General features: G+C 37.3%; 1 non-coding gene across 1 annotated transcript; it reads left to right on the top strand.

Moving 5' to 3' along the window:
* Positions 1 to 7,631: 7,631 nt before the first annotated feature.
* On the top strand, positions 7,632 to 7,738 carry LOC120015802. Its single transcript, XR_005471821.1, has one exon. It is a non-coding gene; the product is annotated as a small nucleolar RNA R71 (small nucleolar RNA).
* Positions 7,739 to 20,355: the final 12,617 nt, after the last annotated feature.

Here is a 20,355-nt window from a genome sequence, read left to right as displayed (position 1 = left end):
TACAATGATGATATGATACTTTGTCTCTCAAATTTGTTGCAGGGTTGTTTCCATTGGCTTTTACGGTTGTAGATGCGGAAAATCTTGTTAATTGGTTGTGGTTCTTGGAGCAGTTACATATTGTGGTTGGTGATTCCAGGACTATTACTTTTGTTTCTGATCGTAACCTTGATCTTATGGAAGCGTTGCCAAAAGCATTTCCTAGTGCCAATCACTTTTTTTGTTTACAACATTTGAAACAGAATTTGAGAGATAAATTTAGTCGTGGGGCATTTAGTAACAAACAAAGGGAACGGATGGTATGGTTGTTTCGGGAGTGTGCACATGCTCCTAGTGTTTCAATACTTAACGATAATTTGATGAAACTGAAAAATGAGGGTGGGGTGATTGTTGACAACTTTTTGGCGGATTTGCTTTTAAAGTGTTGGACGAATGCCTATAGCGTTGGATGTCGATATGGTGAGATGTATTCCAATGCCGCTGAATCGTTTAATGCTTGGATACTTGATTGTAGAGATTTGCCTATTACTCAGATGGTTGATAAGATCAGAGTTAAACTTATGGACTGGTTTTATGAAAGGAATACTGAATCTGGTAATATATCTTGTTGTTAATGTTTGTGTTCTTCGTTGAAGATTGTACATTGTTTTTTATGATCTATTATTTGATTTTATTTATTGTTTTTTGTGTAAATTGCTAGGTTCGTGGAGTGGGGTTTTGTGCCCTAAGATGGTAGAAAAGTTGCAGAAGTATGTCGATGAATGTCGGCCTTGGATTATTCATAGAGCATCTGATAGCAAATTTGAAGTTGTCTCAGATCCTCCCCATGGTGTAGATATTTCTTCATGTAAATGCTCATGTGGTATGTGGAGTCTTAATGGTTACCCATGTGTGCATGCGGTCAAGGCAATAAGTAGGTGTGGCAGGCCTATTGAAGAATTTGTTCCCTACTATTTCCATGTTTCAGCTTTCCGAAAGTCATATGAAGAGCCGATTCATCCCATTCCTGCTTCGTTGAGTGTTGATTTTAAGGATGAAAACTTTGAGGTTTTACCTCCTGTTACAAAGAGGCAACCTGGAAGGCCTAGAAAGAGGCGCATCAGATCTAGGGGTGAGGAGGTACGAAGGATTCGTTGTGGTAGGTGCGGAAAGTTAGGCACCCACAATAGGAAATCTTGCAAGGAGCCTTTAGCTTAGATTTTTTTTATTATTCTTATTCTATTATTAATTGTGATATGAACTGGTACGTTCTGGAGTTTTATTGTAATATGAACTTTAGTATAAGCATAGTATCACATTTATATATGATTGTGTATCAGCATAGTATCAGTAAAATATCAGTGTAGTACCATATACCTGATTATCATATCTAAATTGACATATTTTAGTATAACATGAAAATGTATCAGCAAATTATCAGTTCAATTATCAGTGTAGCACCATAGACATGATTATCATATATGAATTGACATATCTTAATATGATAAGAAAATATATCAGCATACTATCAGTAAAGTACAAGTGTAGTACCATAGACCTGATTATCATATCTAAATTGGCATATGTTAATACAATAGGAAAATGTATCAGCATAGTATCAGTATCGTTATGGCATAGTACCACAAATCCCGAAAAAGAAAAGCAAACCAGTCTAACTGAATATCGTAACTGAATAGTGTTGGTACCAAAATTGTACCAGTTTCATCTACTACATGAACTTTACAATGCATTTAGAATTCCAACAGAGACATTATCAGAAGTGTGGATCATAGAATGTGCATCATGGAGTGTAGTCCTTTATAAAGCTTGAAGTCATTTGACACTTGTATTGTGTGACTTCTGTAAGCGTCATATCTTCAGGAATGGGGACTTTTGTAATTAGGCACTCCATGATGTGGCATACATGTATGCCACAGTCGACCCTGTCAATATTGAACATTTCAAATTGTTGGTTATTTTAATTTTTTGTTGGTATGAAAAAATATAAATAAATTATCATTCGAAGTTTAACTTACGATCCAGTCCGTTGTTGAGGGCATTTCTTTGCTGACACCAATGGGAAATTGTACTCGGTATCAAGGCTATCGACATCCACATCTAATCCACGTTCAACCATTCTATCTATGTAATGTTCTTTCATTTTCTTTTCCACGTACTGTTTCTGCAGTTTTGTAAGCCATACAATTATACATATAGTTTTATACTTATAATTGAAATTAGTGTCAAGTTTCAGAATTTTACCACAGTCCTTGCATCCTCCAGGTAATAATCTTTTGTCCCTGCCCTGGGCTTATTGCTATTGTAATGAGTCCATTCAGAAGCTTCACCATCCAACACCAATATTGTCCAGTGATTTGGATGAATGCTTAATGGTTTACTGATAGGTATGATAATACCTATTGTTTTGGTAGAAATATTCCCCTCTTAAGCTTCCTTTAAATAAATAATGAGTGTATTTATGTTTTGATTTGTATTTTTGATAGGTTGATTGCGGTTTGGATGAAAAGTGATGAAAAAAGGGCTGAACTGAAGAAAATGTCCACCGACCTTCGTGTGTTCAAATACTTGTAACTAATGCAAATGAGATGAATGAGATGAACACCAAGGCTTTGGAATCCCCCTTGGGAAATAACTTGCAATGACACAAATTCACACACATATTTGCTAATTCGGGCATAACGAATCCGTACCTAAGTCGGTTTTAGCGCACTTAAGCCAAATCTCCCTAAAATCGATTACTAGCCATCTTATTGGTCTAGGTCGGATATTCCTAAATACATTCTAGCCATCTTATTGGTCTAAACATGCATAGGAATTCATGGAGTTCTATGGAGATTAGAATTCATACAAATTGTCACCTAATTAAAGGGAGACACATTCATAATCAAGTGTTTCAAGAAGCATAATCTACTTGACATATTATTGTCTAAGCAAATTCTCCAAACAATTTCATCCAAAAACCTAAAGTGTTGGCCAAACACCACAAGCATGAAGAAATTGCAATTAAACATAGAAACACAAAATTTATACCCAAATCAACTCATATATATGTAAATCAAGTCATAAACAAAGTCATCCAACCCAAGGCTTCATCCTAGCCTTGGCAAAAGAGGTTTAGTTACACATAATAAGAGAAAAACACAAGAGGAGAGATGAGAAAATCATGAATAAACCCAATTAGTTTAGTAAATCCAAGTTGAGCTGAAGAATCTCTCCTCCTAGCTCCAAGAGTCGCCTTCCCCCTCTGGTTTCGCTCTCCAGAAAATCAGTTCTAGGTCTAAAAAATCTCGTGCGGCTCGGCAAGTTCGCGAATTAAAACATCTCAAAAACTGTCTTGTGCGCCTAGGCGCGTTGTATTCACGCCTAGGCGCACCACGCCTAGGCGCACGCCTAGGCGCAATCCTAGGCGTGCACAACTTCAAATTCACGCCCCAACTCGCTGGACTGGGCGTGCAGGAGTGATACTGGGCGTGCATAAATATTGCGCCTAGGCGTGGAATGATTCCAAAATCTCCATACGACGTCCGATTTGCACGATTTTAGCGTCTACGGAAAGCTTGAGATGTCTAGTTTCCAATGCCTTTTATTTCGCTTGATTCCGATAACGTGACAAAAAGTTATAAGTATTTGAACACACGAAGGTCGGTGGACATTTTCTTCAGTTCAGCCCTTTTTTCATCACTTTTCATCCAAACCGCAATCAACCTATCAAAAATACAAATCAAAACATAAATACACTCATTATTTATTTAAAGTAAGCTTAAGAGGGGAATATTTCTACCAAAACAATAGGTATTATCATACCTATCAAACACCCCACACTTAAACCTTACTTGTACTCAAGTAAAACTAAACAAAGTACATCTACCAACTAACATCCTAACTCACTAACGCAGGAATCGCGATTGCATTTAGCATATGCAACAAGCCTTTAAACCCCTAGGTGTCCCTAGTGGAGGAGTTTTGTCTCCTGAGGGCTTACAAGAACGACACCCACAAACGTTTCAAGATAACTCAAATCAAACATATGGGAGGGAAATCTCTAGAATCGAAACAACATACATCAATGCCATCCAATCAAAAAGATGTGGAGACCCCACACTTCATCCAAACCATATACTCAGTGAAGATTATCCTTCTACTCTATTACTTCAACTACATTAAGTGCGTGCAAAGAAGAAATGTATAAATATTTGGCTTCCAAGAGTTCATAGGCACCAAACATAGTCACATTCCAAGAATTCCAAGAACAGTCAATTAGTAATACCAAGGCACTTTTATTTATATACATACTTCTCTTCTTCTTCTTCTTCTTCTTCTTTTTTTTTTATATTTTTTTTTTTGTTTTCATCTTACTAGGACTGTGCAATGCTCACTCCTTTAAGCTTTCTAGTCAACCCATGTAACGAGTTCTCAACCAATGACTCCCAACCAGTTGGTTTAGGGCATTATGTGATAAAGCACACCTCGGATCAATCACTCGAGTTGAAAAGGCTTCGAAGTTAAGCTAGCCCAGTATGTTCATCATGATTGCCTCACCTTTTTACACGAAACTCAAGTTGGTTAGACAAGAGCCCCGGTTACTCAGCAAGATCACAAGAGCGGAACATGCTTTTAATCATCATCATTTTATTATTTATATTTTCTTTTTTTTTTAACATGCATGTAATTAACTAATGCCAAGAATATCACTAACATGGTGTTCTAGATCATCTTAGAGAAAGTCCACATTTAACACCTATTCACCCAAGTCATACCCCACAAGCACACATTCTCGTGCAAGTGAATTCAAGTGATTATCCAATAGAGTAGACGACAAGCATATAGAAGGATAAGATGGGTTCCACAAACCAAGATCAGCTGCATTTCAGTATAGCACTCAATTCAATAGAAAACTCCCATCAATATGCAAAATTCAAGCACTGAAAATTTTCAAATTTTTCATTTTTTTTCAAAATTCAGCTACTACAAAAATCATGTGAAATTTCGCACAAGATAATCCATATGTAGTCCACCACCCCACACTTTAAAGAATGCATTGTCCTCAATGCAAAACATAACAATGTAATAATGCACTAAAAAGAGGACAAGCTAAAACAATACAACCTGGGGGTTAGAGTCATGCATCGAGTGGATTGGGGTACGGGCCTGGCCACAATTCTTCAACATCTTCATGCACCCTCTTTTGCATATGAACCCTTTTTTTTTTTTTTTTTTTTTTTAAACACACACGCCTAGGCGTGTATAAGGTGCGCCTAGGCGTGCACAATACGCGCCTAGGCGTGCACAATACGCGCCTAGGCGTGGTCTGGCTATAAACATAATGCCCAGAAATTTAAACTTTCTTCATTGGGTTGCCTCCCAAGTAGCGCTAAGTTTAATGTCTTCAGCCAGACGTAGTTGTACCTACAAAATCAATCAAGTATGCATCAACACTTAACAATTTAAGCAAACTCTCACCCCAAACTTTAAGAACATGCATGGTCGTCAATGCAAATAAATAAAGGGAGGGAGAAAGCTTAAACACAACACTTGTTTTAGATAAGGAGAGAGACAACCTGATTTGGAGAAATCACCACAAGCCTCAACACCTTCACAACAATTCTTGGAAAACAAATCAAGGAGGATGGTGCATAGGATACTTTCCATTCAGAATCCCCGAAACATTTGGCCCACAGAATTCAAGTTGGCGAGCCACAAATTTCCACCCTTTCTCTATCTTAGAATTCGTTATCGTGAAAGTACCATGGATAGACAATTTCAATGTCTCAAAAGGAGCACTTGCTTTACCTCTCAACATTGTTTTGGACCGTGCCTTTTTCAACTTCCTTGCTCTTGTCCGCACGCCTTTGAAAGTTGGAGATAGCTTGCTAGTAACAAGAGAAGTAGCCACGAGCTAGTTGGATATTGGCAATGATGAGGTCCTTTTGCTTTCAATGCTATCACCAACCACATATTCCACAACCTCATCACTTGAAGCCGTTTTTGTCAATAAATTCACTCTCTCATGGCCTACCATATCAACATGAAGGCATTCTCTAATGACATCCGGACTCTTCATAGCCTTAAAGATTTTGAACTCAATGGTCTTGTCAAAGACTGTCATTGTGAGCATGCCCTTTTCCACATCTATAATGGTCTTTGTGGTAGCCATAAAACCGCGGCCTAGAATGAGTGGTACATCTCTTGTCGGATTAGGTTCACCCTCCATATCAAGCACCAGAAAATCCACCGGAATAACAAAATCACCCACCTTTACTAAAACATCTTCACCTAACCCAAAAGGATGCATTAAAGAGCGATCAGCTAGTTGGAGAGTGACTGAAGTTGGTTTCAACTCACCTATCTTCAAAGTAGTGTAAACAGAATAAGGCATGATATTTACACTTGCACCAAGATCCATCAAGGCCTTTTCAATTTCTTTCTCTCCAATAATACAAGGAATGGTAAAGCTACCCGGATCTTTTAATTTGGGCGGGAGCTTCTTTTGTAAAATAGCACTCGTTTCTTCGGAGAGAAATATTTCTTCATGATCACCTATCTTCCTTTTGTTAGTGCACAACTCCTTCAAAAATTTTGCATATGCGGGAATAGACTTAATTGCCTCAATGAGTGGAATATTAATCTCCACTTTCTTCAAAACTTCAAAAATATCCCGATTATACTTGCTTTTCTTAGCTGGGGCAAGACGAGATGGAAAAGGCACTTTTGGAACATACTCTTCTACTTCCGGCTTTTCCTTCTCAACATGAGGTATTTTGGAAGCACTTGGCTCCACCACTATAGGCTCATCATGATTCTCACCTTCAAGCTTTTTATACTCAATCTTGTTATCCACATTTTTCCCACTTCGCAAAACAGTAATAGCATTAGCATCCTCATACTGCTTAGGATTTACCTCAGGTTGACTCGGCAGCTTTCCTGGCTGTCTTTCACTCAAGGCATGAGCAAGTTGTCCTACTTGCATTTCAAGCTTTGCGATAGATTGAGTATTACTGGAAACAGTTTGTTGCAACTGAGTCATTGACTTGCTCATCTCTGCTTGGGAATGTTGCATTGTGACTTGTGATTGAGCAAGCTGGGAAATAAGGTCCTCCATGGTAAACTTCCTTGCATCTTGAGAAGGTGGTTCTTGTCGTGGAGCTTGCCAAGGTCTGGGCCCTTGATTGAAATTCTGGGGTGAAGCATAGGAGAAATTGGGATGATTCTTCCATCCTGGGTTATATGTGTGAGAAAAGGGATCATTCTGCTGCCTATGAAAAGGTTGAACTGCATTGACTTCCGCTTCAGGAAATGTCCCACTTCTAGAACATACATGAGTAGGATGATCGGTGCCTCCACAAATGCCACAAGGCTCCAGATTTCTGCTCAGCAAAGTCACTACCGCATCCAATTTCCTAGCCACAGATGTCATCTCTGAATTTGAAGCACTAGCCTCATAAACCATGTGTCTAGGAGCATCAAGATCACGATTATCCCATTGTGAGGAATTTGCCACCACAGTCTCAATAATTTCATTGGCCTCAGTCGGTTCCTTAGCCATAATATTTCCTCCAGCAGCTGCATCTAACCTATGGCGGCATTCATCAGCCAGATGTTGGTAAAAGTATGATATAATCTGCCATGGCAAGAATTGATGATGTGGGCAACCAATCAATAGAGTTTTATATCGCTCCCAAGCCTGAAAGAGTGGTTCTCCCTTGTTCTGCCTGAAATGGAAAATCTGATCTCTAAGCCTCTGTGTCCTTGACTGAGTATAAAACTTCTGAATAAACTTAGCAGAAAGTTGATCCCAAGAAGTGATAGAATTTGGTGGCAAAGTCTTGAACCAGATCTTAGCACTTTCCTTAAGAGAAAAAGGAAATAGTTTCAACCGTATGAACTCTTCAGATATGCCCTGAATTTTTTGAGTGCCACAAATCTCTAGAAAATTATCAATGTGATCACTAGCATCTTGATTTTCCGCTCCTGAGAATGATGGGAGCATGTTAATCACATGGCATTTAAGCTCATAAGAGAGATTTGGCGGAATAGTTGGTAATACGATGCAAGATTGTCTAGTAGAGAATTGTGGCATAGAGTAGTCCATTATGGTGACAGGAGCATTTGCATTGTTGGCATTATTGCCAACTTCTTCACGATTTTCAGCCATGCTCGCTTGTTCAGAATGTTCTTCCAAAATTTTGTCACTAGACGAACTAGAGCTGGATGTAAGAGAAATAGAACGAGTGGAAGATTTCTCCTCAAGAAGATCCTTGTCTCTCTTGTTCCTTCGTGCACGTTCCAAGTCTAGATCAACAGGAAGAATTTCTGTATCTTGAGAACGCCTTCCTTGCATGAACTACAAACAAGAAAGAAAAGTATAAAGATCACTAATTATCAAGAAAGAAAGAGCTAAACTAAGTATGTAAGTATCTATGTATATAAACAAGAATGGATCAAATATAAGCAACCGTCCCCGGCAACGGCGCCATAAACTTGTTGGGTCTAAATTAACCTTACTAGCAAGTGTACTAGTCGGCGACTACAGCACAATGATAAGCAAGGGTCGAATCCACAGGGACGGTGTTATATCTAATCCAAATGTATATTTGTATGTACGTATGGACAATGCAAACAAAAGTAAAGTTCAACTCAAGATTGTTTGGTTGGGTAATTAAACTAAGACAAGCAAATAGCAAAGTGTTTTTGGTATTTTCTTAGAATAAAGATGTAACTAATGCAAATAAGATGAATGAGATGAACACCAAGGCTTTGGAATCCCCCTTGGGAAATAACTTGCAATGACACAAATTCACACACATATTTGCTAATTCGGGCATAACGAATCCGTACCTAAGTCGGTTTTAGCGCACTTAAGCCAAATCTCTCTAAAATCGATTACTAGCCATCTTATTGGTCTAGGTCGGATATTCCTAAATACATTCTAGCCATCTTATTGGTCTAAACATGCATAGGAATTCATGGAGTTCTATGGAGATTAGAATTCATACAAATTGTCACCTAATTAAAGGGAGACACATTCATAATCAAGTGTTTCAAGAAGCATAATCTACTTGACATATTATTGTCTAAGCAAATTCTCCAAACAATTTCATCCAAAAACCTAAAGTGTTGGCCAAACACCACAAGCATGAAGAAATTGCAATCAAACATAGAAACACAAGATTTATACCCAAATCATTTACCCCCATTGGAATTCATTGGGAAGATCAAATAACGGGTTAATAATGTTACACTCTTCAAAATGTTGTCTATCTTTTCTTCCCTTAACCCTTTTTGATCATCCCTCTTGATGTATGTCTGCCATTTCAATTTTAGCAATGTTAAATCAGTATTGTATCACTAATGTATCAGTAAAGTATCAGTAAATTAAACTATGGTTAAAATGGACCTACCCAACATAAAGAATCAAACACATGGAATGTATTATTATCTTCTTTTCTTCCAGGGTCTTGATGTCTGACATAGTACTTGTCTGTCAAGATCTTTGCATGTGAGTCAATCACCTGAAAAAATTGGAATTGTCGAAGTCAGATTTTTTTTACGTATGTTTTTAATTTTTTTGGTTTCAGATTCTTACATTGTTTGATGTGCATTTGTCACAGAGGATTTGAGCCACGTCATCCATACTGACATGCACTGAATGTCTTCCCTACTCCCCAAAAATAAGAACACTGTAGAAATAGAAATTAGTATCAGTATAGTATCAATTAATTCATTGACTTATGTTTTATTGTACTTATGTACACCGTGCTTTGTCAAAATTTCGTTGATTTTTGGAAACTTTTTTCGCTTTTTCAACATTGACGTTGTCTTCATTGTTGTTGCCAACATCGACAACAATGAAGTCATTTTCTTCATTTCCTTCATCGTCATCTGAGTAAACTTGTAAAAAAGTTTAATTGAGAGTATTGTAAAATGAAGACATTTATTAATGAGGTTATTGTACTACAGTTATTATCACTATAGTATCAGTCGAAGCACATTATACCTGTTTCTTTCCTTTCTTTATAACCCTTGCTTTTGCCTTCTTTTTTGGTGAACTGAAAGTGTATTTAAAATCATCATTTCTGTTTCTGTTTCTATTGTCCTTTGCCTTTATTCTTGCAATCTTGGATGGTGGCGACACATTTTCAGTTAATGCTTGTTCCTCAGGTATACTGATTTGAATTGGTGTAGAAAACTGTTGAAGCACATTATAAAGTTAGTAAATTGGAAAATACCAATTAATGTGTATGAAACATACCAATTGGAATGTAGGCATATCATCAAATAATGCCCTTCCACTATCTTTGAAGACTTCTCTTGAACTGTCTTCATGTGATGCCTTTGCCAAAGGACTCGAGACAATAGCCTATGATTGCATTTAAGATTTCGTATCAGTCATTTTTCATAAAAGTATGATTTAACAATAAAACAATGAGTAAAGTTTAAGTTTAAATTACTAAATTCTCCTCTGTTGGTAGTTGGTTTAAGATTTCTGAAACAATTTTCGTTGGGCTTTCCACATTAGCCTGTGACTAGAATACAATAGAAAAAATTTACAAATAGTATCACTAAAGTATCAGTTCAAAAAAGAATATTTATAAAGTAATACCAAACTTTCTTCCTCTGACAGTTTGTTGCCACTTTCTTTCTCTGTTCTTGCTTCTTTTGATTGAGGTAATGGCTGTGGAAGTGTTGTTGCAGCTTGTGCTGGTGCCTACTCAATGACAAATTAATAAATCAACTATTAGTTATGTATCGGTATAGTGTCATATAAATTTAGTACCATAATTGTGTAAAGAATTTAATGGATATATTTATTTACAGGAGTTGTTGAAGTTCCTGCTTCATAGTTGCTTTGTGGAGTTGTTGCCCTTAAGGCTTGTGTAAATTGATGAACTTCATACTTCGTTAACTCAGTATCTAGCCTCTCTGAGATTTCATTTTTCTCCTTAGAAACACTTTCCATTACAGCTGACAGTTTCCTTAACTTTTCCTCTAGATCAGCAACTTTTTCTTTCAACTTATTGTTTTCATTTTTGCTCTCATGGAGCTGTTGTTGTAGTTCTTGCTCTCTCTCCTTTGAAGTTGCTAAATTTGTTTTCAATTTATTAATGTCATCTTCTAGATCATGCCCTTCATTACTTTCCTCATCTCTAGAGTGAGTTCCTTCATCACTTTCTTCATGGCTTTCTTCAACACTTTCTTCATCAACCTGCATATGTGTAATAATGTATCAGTTTAGTCTAAAAATTATATCACTATAGTACCAGAAAAGTATCACTTTATCATGTATAATTTTTGTTTTTTAAATTGTTCTCACCTCCTTCAATATCAGTTTTGCATTGTGTTGCTCTCTAAGACATTGGTCAGATCTCTTACGTCCCATTTCGCACATAAGATTGTTGCCTTCTCAAGCTTGGGTTCCGCAATTTTGAACTGCTCCATTACCCAGAACTGCAATAGATTGTTGTGCAAATATTATTTATTGTGTTTCAAGTTTGTATCATTAAAGCATTATAAAGAATAAACCTTGTTGTTTACGTACCGGCAATGCAATCACGCATCCCACAACATTTGTAGAGCTTGAGTCACAAAGTGATGAAAAAAAGTAGTCGTAGATGTGGGCAGTCCAATTGTATTTTTTCATGTCATCTATCACTTCAACATAGTTAACATATGACCATGTTAACGTGAGGGATTTGTTCAGGACGAACAAGGAAGATAGGAGAAACATTACTATCAATCGACAAACGTCTTCTTCGTCATTCTTGTTTCTCCCTTCGACAGCTTTCTTGATTTGTTTTGTTATGACTGTCTTGTTTAGTCTTTCTGTTTCCTTCAATCTTCTTGTAATGAAGGAAGACTTCTTGTCCTTCCTTTGCTTCACTATCTTCCCTATTTGAATTTTTTTCGTCCCGTCGTCGATTCCAAACACTTTCTTCAAATCATCGCTGGAAAAATTGATAAACCTTCCATTATCTTGAATTCTTTCTTCTTCTTGTCAAATGTGTCGATGATGCTCCCCAAATAAGAGTTTCCTATCCGACAATCTGCTTTTGTAATTTCTTTGTTGATGACTACATCTATTAGACGCCAAAAAGGTGTTTTCTTTAGATGCAGAGTGTGCTTATTTGTTAACTTTAAGTCATCAACAAGTGTGACAAATGCATGGAGGCTTGATCTAAATTGTCTTTCCCCCTGAACAAAAGTATAATTATAGTATCAGTTGTGCAATACAAGGTCTGATATATAGCCAATTGATGAAAAGTATCAGTATAGTATCATTTATGCAAACTTCCCAGAAAACACACTTCTGCACCAAAAAACACTATTTAGCAAACCACAATCCACTAAAATTAGAGCACTGAACCAGAAAATCCTTGAATAAAACTAAATTTTCAGGAAAGGACATGACTTCAGGAAATGGTAAAAAAACATCAATATAGTATCAGTATAGTATCGGTTACTATTTCATTAAATTATGTATCATTATAGTATCAGATAGACCATTTTACCAGAAAGACATGTAATACAAATGGTATAAGGTAATGCAAATGGACCACAATTGCATGAAAATAAATATCAATTGCATGAAATACACATTTACAGCTGCAGAGATGTATCACTATAGTATCACCAACAACAAAAATCCACTAAAATGATACCATTGAACCAGCAAGACATGTAATGCAAACAAGTTTTCATTCCAATATTTTTATTATCATTTTATTAGAAACAGCTATAAATGGAACACTAAATTGGATCTTCTGTTTAAAAGTATCACTATTGTATCAGTTCATCAAAATACCAAAGAAAAATGCCATATCTGTCCTAAAATTCACCAATAAGCAAATCAAAAATCCCTCAACCACTTACATTCTCACAAATTGTTTGTTGATATCAATTTAATGAAATACATATTTAGTATCACTATAGTACCAATTGTTTGCGGCAATTACAAAATTTTCACTATATTATCAGTTTAGCAAAATTTAAAAAAAAAGTAGCTTCTGCACCAAAAACAACATTATTCAAACAAAAATTCGAAAATGTTGAAGGAAAATACATGAAAATTAACCACATGAAAGCCTCAAATGCACAAAAAAACATTATTGTATCAAAAGCCCTAACAGAGTTCAACAAACCCTAACTAGCAAATGTATTAGAAATTAACCAAAATTTTTTAAAATGAAGACATATAAACATGATTTGAAAACGAACATAGGTTTTCGGTGCACAAATTTCAGATAGTATCACCAAAGTATCAATTAATCGAAAGAAGCTTTGGGTATGTAATGTACTTACCATTTTTTAGAAAATCAGTATAGTATCACTCGAGATTGAGAAAGTAGCGTCGTTATGGATCTAAAATCTCTGAAAATGGAGGTTTTAAGGTCTGGAAATGGAGGTTTTTTGCAGTTGTTGAGAGAGAAATCTAGGAGAGAGAAAATCGCGGTTTGAGAGGTGAGATTTCGTGAGAGGGAAATGAAATATGAGGTTATTTTTGTAAAAGCATGTCTCCATTAGACTTTTTTAAAAAGATGTTTTAATGGTTGTATCTTTTTACCAATAAGTACAATCTAGTGTACCGGCCCCCAGTTTTCCCTTTTGAGAATTACCGTGTCGGCGTATCCGTGCAGTGTCGTGTCCGTGTTCGTGCTTCACAGCCTTTGAAGCATGCCCACCGCCTTTGGCTCCATTGCAGGCCGTGCTCAGGGAGATTTTCTTAGGTTGTGGGTGAATTGGGCATATTTGGAACAAGCTAACGCTACTTTCAAACATCTGATGGAAGTTTATTTCAATTATGGAATGATAACAAGGTGTCATATAGAATATTTTGTTACAGTTCCATTTTGTCAGGGACTTTTTTTTTCTTTTTTTTGTTTTTTTAATAGAAAGAGCATATTATTAAATTGGGCAAAATCTAGTGTGGAATACCCCTACAATATCATCCCGTAAAATGGGAATAGTTACACCAGGAGGATAAGAAAAGGATTGAACTCCCTGGGCCAAGTCGAACCCAAGGTTGGCTAAACTATCGACATAGAAATTAGCCTCACGATAAACATGCCTCACATGAATGACTCAATCTTGACAAAGAAGACCTTTAATGCACATGAGCAAATGAGAGTGAACATTCGTAGTAACAATCTCTTCATTTAAAAGATTAACCACTACTTGAGAATCCACCTCCAACATGACCTTGCGGAACCCAAGCTTTTTGAAGGCCAACTAGAACTCCCCATAGCTCAACATGCAGAACCGAACAACTCCCGATATTAACTAAGAACCCACTTAGCCACTTCCCAGCAGAAATCTAATAACACCACCAACCGCAGCCCAGCCTTCACTAGAACGCACTGCTCCATCCATGTCAAGGACTCGTTTGTTACATCATTGTAAGTTCTCAAAGTCTGTTAGTTGATGTAATTGTGCCATATGTATTTTCTTAAAAAAAATTCCACCTATGCAAAAGTTAATTGAAAAATGATTTTTTACCACGTTAGAATATTGACTAATTGGGCTACTAAAAAACTGACCCTGAAACGACTTAGTAAAGTCAATGATCAATTTTAAACATTTGGAATGTAAGGGACTGAGTGTAACAAGGCTTATCTGTCAATGATCAAAAGTAACATTTACTCGAAACTTAAGCTCATAATATTAAGAGTCTGCTTGGATTGATATTAATTAAGGGACGAATAGAACAAAAATGATATGTATCCTAACAAGTATTCCAATCCATCCCAAGTCTATGTGACATGTCGAATTAGCATACCTATATGACGTAAACTAAAAAAAGAATATTTTTCTCTCTTGGCTCTATTTTACCAGCGCACAAATATCGTCCCTCTCTCAATTCTATCAACGTTCTACCCGTGTCTGTATGTGCCATGAATACATCACAGTACATGGACGAGTAGATAATGGATCTATCGTCATCGTCGACATCAGTTCATCATCAGGAGTCGTCGTTTCAAAGCAATCTTTATTAATTTAATGAATCATTCCTCACAAGAAGATGGAAATCATGATTGTTTTACAAGTAATATTTCTAATGATGATAATGAAATTAAGAAAGAATTGATCTTGCCCAGCTACGTAGACATGAGAATCTACAATCAAATAATGTCAACAGAGCCTTCAAGAATCCAGCAAAGTTCACACTAGAAACAAACCAAGAAACTTGACACCAATGTGGTACCAGTAGGGGAAGCTTTGACGGTCAAATTAGTTGGTGGCTGAGAGATTTATAGTGAGAGAAGTGAGAGATTTTAGAGAGAGAGAGTGAGCAAGATATCACCAAAAGTTGGATCATTTTAATGTGGTGGGACCTCTGATATTATAGACCTCTGGCTCACGTGACCCATCGTGGACACATAGACATTGAGCTGGCAAACTTAGCCTTGGTTAAATTGCGGGCTGGTGAAGGAGCTTCTTGAACCGAAGACTCATGGGCATGCAGTAGAGGCCATGGACCCTTGTTGAGTTGATTGTGATCAAGGTTGTGGGTTTGTTGAGCCGCAGGTCAATTGTATGGCCCGTGCGCCTTGCTAAGAAGATAGCTTAAATAGTGGGCCTATGGGTATAGCTCGCATGGGCATTGTTGAGAAGATAGCCTAGGTCGTGGGTCTGTGGGCTCAACTATATGGCTCGCATAGGAATTGCCAAGAAGATAACATAGGTCGTGATCTTGCGGGTTCAATTGTATGGCTCGTATGGACCTTGCTGAGAAGATAGTCTAGGTTGTGGTCTTGTGGTCTCAATTGTATGGCTCACATGGACCTTGCAGAGAAGGTAGGATAGGCCGTGGGCATATCCACTCGACTATATGGCATATGCGAATTTTGGCCCATACAATACAATTTGTCCCCCACTCTTGAAGACAAGTACCTTGTCTTTGAGAGTAATGTTTAGGTTCGGAAGCGGTTTGTCAATCGCATGAAAACCAGTCGAATGGAGGTTTAGATGTTTGTACCATTCGTAAATTACATATCGATAGTTGGAATGGATCATTCGGTCAACAATATCTCATGTCATAGGCCCCAACATTGTATCTAAGAAATTTTCTATGGCCAAGATGGGTTGCCATTACATTGAACTTCGCTCGACATTAGGATACTGATGTTTATTGAGCCCTTCAATGATGATCGCCTCTTTTTTTGCCGAGCTTAATGTGCACCACGTTTCACATAAGGTTTGAGAAACTAGGCTTTTGGAGGCTTCCCATTTCATTAATTACATGTCACTTGTCAGTTCCTCTGCGGTGAGATGTGCATCTCTTGGTCTATCGAGGCGTGACTTCTCAATTTCTCCAAGCATTTTTTATATGTCACTCGTCGTGCCTTAGATCTTTTGAGATTCATCCTTTATTTTCTTATAAGAGGAGGGGGTTTTGTAAAGGTTATTACTTTGCATTTTTCTTTGGTTTTTCCTTGGAGACTACTTTATTTCTCCGGGAATGATTTTCTTCTTTCTAGGTTTTGGTGTTGCTTCTTCGTAAAAGAAAATCATCCTTTTAGGTGATTCCTCTTTGAGTTTTGCATTCATCTCCCTTGTTCTTTTTTAGATTTGGTTTGTTTTTACATTCTGAGTTGAGTTTTGATAAGTTGTCTATGGGTTACGGAGGTTTTTTGGCCTCTTTTAGTGTCGACGACAGCGATTGCATCTTCTTCTCAAGAAAGGGATATGGTCGTTGTTCGTCTGTCAAGTGAGAGTGAACCTTGTGTGAGTGGAAAAGTCTCCCATTTGTTCTTTTACCATGACTTGGGTGGGGGGTGAAGAATTGGAACAAGAAGAAGGAATTTTTAGCGGTGATTGGTCGACTCCCCTAAGAATCATCACTCGTTTGAGTGCTACCCACGTTCAGTTCGGTTTACCTTTGGCAATTGTTGTCGATCAATCTGGTCCGAGTGGGGGTCAGGCTTTACCCCTTCCAAAGAATAGGCCAGATTCCTTTGAGGTGGGGGTAGACCTTTGAAATTTTTGTTAATGATCAAACTGTCGATATTATAGGGGAATGACATCATCATGCTCAGATATGCCATCAAGTTCCCCGAGGATGTAGAGATCAGAGCGCCGGTGGACTATGAACATATTGATTGGGAGATCGTAGTATCAATTGGTGCTACGAGATTCTTTCAAGATCGGTTGCTTCACTTCCAGATAGCTCCAATCAGCTTATGCAAAATGGATGGAGGATTCTTCTGCCGATCAAATGCCTTTGCCAACGTTGAGGTCATTGCTTTGGCCTTCGTGAATTGCTGAATTTTTACTATTTGAAAGAGCATGACTCTTAGAAGAGGCGATATATGTTCAATCTTCTTCCAAAAAGGGAGGATCTGATACTCAAGCTCACGTCGAACAATCGCGGATGGAAGAATATATACTTTTGGGTTCGGTAAGAGATGGTTTTTGGCCTTGACAAGGCCTATGGGATCCCTTCTTGTTGGCAATCAGGTAGTGAATTTTCTTAGCTTCTCTTTTATTTATAATCTTGTTGTGGTCTGTCGGTTTCTGTTTGTCTCAAGTTCGTAGATCATTTTGCCAAACTTACCAAAGGATTGAAAAAGAAAAGGGTCGAGAGTATATCCTAAGTGAAAGAAGGTTGCTCTAGAGTACTTTGTGGTAACATGTTCAGTAGATTAAAGAACGTATTCCCATGCCCTACTTAAATAACCTTTGTAGTATATTAACTTCTCGCAGGTCACTTGAACTTTTGGGATACCAAATCTCGTTCTCACTTTTTTTAACTTTAGAATAGCGCAGATTAGAGGATGATGTAATGGTTGTCCCAGTTACATTTGATAATCCTGATGATGCCTTTGAGAGGAAAAAAAGCTCAGGTAATGAGGAAAAAAGAAATAATGTTGGGAAGGATATTTTTGCTGAAACATCAAATCCTCCAACCAATGAGGGCTCAACAGACCTTGCCATTGTTGTCATCGACCATCCGCCAGCCTCTGAAGTTTGCAAGAGTAAGAAAAGAATTTGCTACGAGAGGATATCGACTAAAATTGTTTCTTTTGTTTTCTTGTTCCCCAGCGAAAGTAATGATTTTATTGATCCCCCAAGTCCACTGTCGATATGGTTTTCCAAAGTGACGTGAAACATTTCACCAAGCTTTGACTGAAGGGCGTTCCTGATTTGCCGCAACAATTATGTTTTAGGTAATCGCATGTTGTACGCTCTATCATACCAATTTTTGAACTTAGATTCCATTATTTCTTTTACTTGCAGAACTTTGACACTTTGTTGGTGCTCAATAGGGACTTGGCAAGCCTCTCAGGTCAAGTTCAAGGCCTAAATGTCGATGTCCATCAATTACGCATCAGTAAGGAAAAGATGTTATCTGATCGGCTCAGTACTACCATGGTTCATATACTTGCGCAACAATTCCATATCCTTCTTCGCCTAGCTAAATTATATTTTGTTGAACAATTCGCTAGCAGCAAGAGATTGTGAAAAATCTAGGACGATCTTTACTAGATCAAGCAAAGTCCGGGAGAGCCACTACGAGGTTATATCGATCATTTTAATGCGGAGAAGGTGTTGATACCAAATTACTATTCGAAAATGGTTGTCACGACATTCAGAAAAGATTTGCTTTCCTTTTTCTAAAAAAGCACAAACACTATATTATTTCAATTTTAAACCTCTATAAGAAATTATAGGCCCACTCATTTGGATATTGTTTGACTAAATCCGCTAATGATACTTCAAATTCAGTTTTATATAATTAGGCATGGAACATTTGTTCCAGTTATTTCCCTTCGCACTAGTTATATGGATGTTAATAGCTGGCTGGTAAAGTATGTCCCATGGGGTTCGAACTCCACCAGGCTTGGCTAACCATAATGGGGATATATGTTGGGCTAGATCTGTTGGGCAAAAATAAACCCACAGATAGTACACACAATAGATTGACCAAACCAATAAACGAATCCAAACTAGAACAATTGTAGAAAACTAAATCTAAAACAATAAAGAACACAAGAAATTTATGTGGTTCGGCAAAAATCTACATTCACGGACAGCAGAGATCGAGTATTCACTATATTGGAGAAGATTACAAATGAGAAAATCACTAATTACAAGGATTGAACTCTCTCTCAAGCTCTTTCTCACTCCGTTTGGGTTTTCGACTCTCCCCAAGTTGTTTACAACTCAATCCTCAATATTTTTCGCGACTTATTTTTAACTAAAATCGTGAATAGACCAAAGTCATTCAATCGATTGGGAAAATTGCTCAAGTGACAAACACTTTGTCTCTAATTGTTGCAACACAGCCATAGTCATTTGAGCCCTAGAATTTTCACTCGAATGTCTCTCTTTCTAGTGCTCTTTATTCACCAATATTACCACAAATCTCTACCGTGGTGAAAACGAGCCACCTACTGAATTGCTACAAACAAATTCCACCTCAATGAGAATATGGGAAACAAGACAATCAAAATGCCAACAAACAATAATCAACTCCAATCAAACAAATATCATGCCTCCAATCAACACCACATTGCCATCCACCCAAAGGTGCTCAAGCCTACTGCAAATGGATCAAGTCCAAACAATATTGAAACTTCACCCTAATCACCAACTTCGTTGGCATATCTAAGTGGTTATCAGTAGTACCCATCTTCACTAAACAAATATTGCCTTCATTCAAAATTTAACTGATAAAATGAAAGTGAACATCAATATACTTTGTAAAAGCATGGTGAACTTAATTCTTCGTCAAGTAGATCGTACTCTGACTGTCACAATGTACCTAGATCTTCTATTGAAAAATCCTCAATTCTTTTACTAAAACCTACAAAAAAAATGGCCTCCTTAATATCTTCAATCACTGTCTTATATTTAGCCTCAATTATATATAATGCAACAGTGGACTACAAAGTCGATCTCCGACAAAAAGTACTCTTGCAAGTGTAAACAAATAATCAATAGCAGTCCAATCTGATCATTCCTCTCAAAATGCAAACCAACATTTATAGCGACCAAAATGTATTGTAAAATCCACCTAGGTGAATGCTAATGCACTTTTCGTGGATTATGCATATACCTATTGACCATACTAACGATATGTGAAATGTCCGGCTTAGTACACACCATAGCATACATCAAACTGCCAACCAGACTAGCATAAAGAATGTGTTTCATATATTCCATCTCCTCCTCTGTTTGTGGAGATAATAAAGCAATCAATTTTAAATGAGGAGTCAAAGGGGGTACTTATAAGTTTTGATTTGCAATCCATACTAGAACGTTGTAGCACCTTGTTCAAGCATTACTTCTACGTGAGCTCAACAATACTCTTCATCCGGTCCCTAACAACTTTTATACCAAGATATTATTGGCCTTACC

Source organism: Tripterygium wilfordii, chromosome 14 (genome assembly GCF_013401445.1).
Source record: "Tripterygium wilfordii isolate XIE 37 chromosome 14, ASM1340144v1, whole genome shotgun sequence".
NCBI classification, from domain to species: Eukaryota; Viridiplantae; Streptophyta; class Magnoliopsida; order Celastrales; family Celastraceae; genus Tripterygium; species Tripterygium wilfordii.
The sequence above is the reverse complement of the archived record's forward strand: the minus strand, read 5'-3'. Positions and strand labels throughout refer to the sequence as shown.